This window comes from Triticum dicoccoides, chromosome 4A (genome assembly GCF_002162155.2).
Source record: "Triticum dicoccoides isolate Atlit2015 ecotype Zavitan chromosome 4A, WEW_v2.0, whole genome shotgun sequence".
In the NCBI taxonomy this organism is placed as follows: Eukaryota; Viridiplantae; Streptophyta; class Magnoliopsida; order Poales; family Poaceae; genus Triticum; species Triticum dicoccoides.
In genome coordinates this window covers 738743616-738748384 of record NC_041386.1, presented here as the reverse complement: position 1 = coordinate 738748384, position 4769 = coordinate 738743616, and the positions used below count along the sequence as shown (strand labels likewise).

The following is a 4769-nucleotide window of genomic DNA, read 5'->3' as shown; positions in this document are numbered from 1 at the left end:
ACTCTGCAATCCTATGGCGGAAGTGGCTTTGGCTATAGCTGGCTTAAGATTAGCCGCGTCACCGGTCTTGAAGAAACTCCTTGCTAATGCTTCAATGTACCTTGGAGTGGACATGGCACTTGAGCTCCATGAACTGGAGACCACTATCTTGCCACAGTTTGAGCTATTGATTGATGCTGCAAACAAGGGAAACTGTAAGCCCAAGTTGGACAAATGGCTCCAGGAACTCAAAGAAGGCTTGTACCTGGCTGAAGACTTGCTGGATGAGCACGAGTACAACCTCCTCAAGCGCAAAGCAAAGGGGAAGGATTTCTTGCCAGTTAATGCCTCCTCCATTAGCAACATTTTTATGAAGCCTCTGCGGTCTGCATCAAGCAGGCTGTCCAATTTGAGCTCCGAGAATAGAAATCTAATTCGCCATTTGAATGAACTGAAGGCTACCCTTGCGAAAGCCAAAGACTTTCGTCAACTGCTCTGCTTGCCAATTGGTTATAATGCAGAGAGCCCCACCATACCATCCACTACTGTTCCTGAGACCACATCAATACCTCCTCCGAAAGTGATTGGTCGTGATAAGGATAGCGATCATATAATATGTTGTCTTACCGAGAGAACTACTACTGAGTCTAGTACAACTATGTACTCGGGTTTGGCCATTGTTGGAGCTGGAGGCATGGGAAAGTCCACCTTAGCACAACTTGTTTACAATGATGAGAGAGTAAAAAAATGTTTTGATGTGAGAATGTGGGTAAGCATCTCACGGAAACTTGATGTCCGCCGTCATACACGGGAGATCATCGAGTCCGCCTCTCAGGGGGAATGCCCACACATTGAGAACCTTGATACTCTGCAGTGCAAGTTGACTTACATACTTCAAGAATCAAGGAAATTCCTGCTTGTGTTGGATGATGTTTGGTTTGAACCTGGCAGTGAGAGGGAGTGGGATCAACTGTTAGCTCCCCTTGTTTCCCAACAGAGCGGAAGCAAAGTTTTGGTAACTTCTCGACGGGATACATTTCCAGCTGCTCTTTGTTGTGCAGAAGTGTGTCCTTTGGAAAACATGGAAGATGCTCACTTCTTGGCACTCTTCAAACACCATGCATTCTCTGGACGAGAAATTAAAAATCCGCAGCTGTGTGAAAGGCTGAAAATTTTTGCAGAGAAAATTGTTAAAAGGCTTGGACAATCTCCTTTGGCGGCAAAAGTTGTGGGTTCCCAGTTGAAAGGGAAAACTAATATGACTGCATGGAAGGATGCTCTAACTATGAAGATTGACAAACTAAGCGAGCCCATGAGTGCTCTTTTTTGGAGTTATGAGAAGTTAGATCCATGTCTGCAGAGGTGCTTCCTATATTGCAGCTTGTTTCCAAAAGGCCATAAGTATGACATTGATGAGCTGGTTCATCTTTGGATGGCAGAGGGCCTTGTTGATTTGTGCAACCAAAACAAGAGAGCTAAAGATATTGGTGAGGATTGCTTCAAGGAGATGATCTCTATTTCGTTCTTTCAACAACGTTACGAGAAATACAAGCCCATGTACTTTGTAATGCATGATCTCCTTCATGATCTAGCAGAATCACTCTCCAAAGAAGACTACTTCAGATTAGAAGATGATATGGTGACAGAAATACCATCTACTGTTCGACATCTATCTGTTCGTGTTAATAGTATGATGCAACACAAGCAAAGCATCTGCAAGCTACATCATTTACGCACTATTATCTGCATAGACCCCTTGATGGATGATGTAAGTGACCTTTTTTATCAGATACTACAGAATTTGAAGAAGTTGCGTGTATTATCTTTGTCAGCTTACAACACGAGCAAGTTGCCAGAATCTGTTGGTGAGTTGAAGCACCTTCGGTATTTGAACATCGACAGAACACTGATTTCTGAATTGCCAAGATCACTGTGTACTCTTTACCACTTGCAGTTACTTCTGTTTAATAGTAACGTTAAGAGTTTGCCTGATAAATTCTGCCATTTAAGGAACTTGCGACATCTTGAACAGTTGTTCATAACAGTTCAAATTCCTTACGTTGGCAAGCTGACTTCACTTCAACAACTTAGGAATTTTTCTGCGCAAAAGGAAAAGGGGTATGAGCTGCAAGAGCTGAGAGACATGAATGAGATTCGTGATAGTTTATTTATAACAAATCTTGAGAATGTCACTGGGAAGGATCAAGCCATAGAATCAAAGCTGCATCAGAAAAGTCATCTTGGCCGGTTGATACTTCAATGGAGTTGCAAAAATAACATGAATGCGAGGATAGTTCACATTTAGAGATTCTAGAAGGCCTGATACCATCACCTCATCTTAGGGATCTTACAATTGAGGGTTACAAATCTTCAAAATATCCAGGCTGGTTACTTGATGGTTCGTATTTTGAGAATTTGGAACATCTAAGCGTTGTTAATTGTAGCGCATTACAAAGCCTGCCAACCAATAATGGGCTATTTGGGAATTGCTCTTCACTTGTCCTCCGCAATGTGCCAAACCTGAACGCATTACCTCATCTTCCACTAGCACTTGAAGTGTTAGAAGTAAGCAAATGTCCATTGCTTATATTTATTTCCAAAGATGATCAGAGAGAGAGTATCATGAGAACATACCACTTGGCATCACAACTTGGTTTAATCTGGGAGGTAGATTCTGGATCAGATATTATGAAACTACTCTCATCGGAACATTCATTTCTGAAGCAGATGATGAGGTTGATGCAAGCTAGCATGTCACATGTGAAACACCTTGAAAGTGCTCTAGAAAGAAAGGATGATGAAGTATTGATAAAAGAGGATATCATCAAGGCATGGATATACTGTCATGAGCAGAGGATGAGACTCATGTATGGAAGGAGCATTGGGCCGCCACTGGTTCTACCATCAGGGCTTCGTTCACTTCAACTTTCTTCATGTAGTATTACAGATGGAGCTTTAGCTGTTTGTCTTGATGGTCTAGCTTCACTGCAATGTTTGTTCTTGTACGAGATTATGACTTTAACTACACTTCCTTCAGAAGAGGTCTTCCAACATTTGACGAAATTGGAAATGTTGTCCATTGAACATTGCTGGTGTCTCAGGTCATTAGGGGGCTTACGAGCTTCTACCTCTGTTTCGGATGTTGGGATGGTTTCATGCCCTTCTTTACAGTTGGCACGTGGAGCAGAATGTTTGCCATCATCCCTTCAGAGCCTCAGTATAGACAATTGTGTGATTGCAGCTGACTTCCTCTGTACTGACTGGCCACACATGAATAATATTCGTATAACCAATTGCAGAAGCACTGCATGCTTGTCTGTTGGTGGTCTCAACTCTGTTAAAACATTCTCACTGTATCACTTGCCAGATTTGTGTATCCTCGAAGGATTATCTTCCCTGCAACTTCACCAGGTACGTTTGGTTGATGTTCCGAAACTCACTGCCGAGTGCATCTCACAGTTTCGCGTCCAGGACAAACTCTGTGTTAGTAGTCCTGTGGTACTCAACGACATGCTCTCGGCTGAAGGTTTTGCAGTCCCAACATTTCTCGCTCTTGAAGGATGCAACGAGTCATTCATTTCATTTGAAAAATCTGCAAATGTCACATCTGTCCAGAACCTGAGATTTGAAGATTGTCAAATGATGTCCCTGCCAACTAGTCTGACGTGCTTCTCCAATCTGAAAAATCTTGTCATCTTTGGCTGCCCCAACATATCATCTTTACCGGACCTGCCATCCTCCCTCCAGCGCATATGCATTTGGGGTGGTTGTGAGCTCTTGAAGGAGAGCTGCCGAGCACCTGATGGAGAAAGTTGGCCAAAGATCGCGCATATCCGCTGGAAGGATTTATAATGTGTGATTCAGGTTCCCACCTACAAATAAATGGAAAGGTAAATTAGTTCTCATCTGCCAGCTTTGCACTCTCAAATATATATAGCCTTTTGTAATACATACATACATACATACATACATATACATATTATTAATCATTTTTAGATATTCCATTTATTTCAAAGTTTTTAAATCAAATTAATTGCAGGCCCAAGATCTGTGCCCTCCAGCAACCTGTCAAGAGGTGAAGTGCCTCAGGCTGGTGCCGATCCCCTCGGCCTGCTGTTGCCTGCTTTGCTGATGGCTTCACGCACTGTCCTGCCACAATCACTGGCGGTGGTTTTTGTAAACATGTCGTTGGTTATCTTCTTATTCATGCTATTCTCCATTTACTGAACAATTGACTTTCTATTTTCATTGCCGTCCTGTTGTGCAACCCTGTCCTGGAGCACGTCGTATTGTTGGTTAGTACGGATTGTATGTGTGCACTTACATACCTATGGATAAATGTAAGTATGTAACTGATGGTCTCTTTTATCATTCATTCTCATAATCAGCATTCCCTGCTCTGCTTTTTTGTGTCATGTATTATGAATGAGCACTTCAATTTTGTATATATGTGGATTGTTCTGTGTTAGTTGGGAAACTGCAGAAACACCAGGTCTTATTCCAGGCATGTGTTAGTGCTATGAAGACCTTAAGAATGCTCTGTTCGAATTAATATTCAATTAGTTTATCATGATTCTTTTTCAGGTTTTGTACTGTCCCAAAGCTTGTCACTGTGTGGCTGGACGCACGATGTCTCTGATTATGTATCAGACTTTGTGTCCCAGAGTTTGTTATTGTCTACTAGTAATGGAGAAGTTGCTTTTCTGTTCCAAAAAGAAAAGAAACCGCTGCCGGAGCTGGCACGGGCAAAAAAAATGCGACTGTGAGATGATCGCTTCCCATTGAAGATA

General features: G+C 42.3%; 1 pseudogene; it reads left to right on the top strand.

Moving 5' to 3' along the window:
* Positions 1-13: 13 nt before the first annotated feature.
* LOC119289983 lies at positions 14-3863 on the top strand (annotated as a pseudogene).
* The last annotated feature ends 906 nt before the right edge of the window (positions 3864-4769 follow it).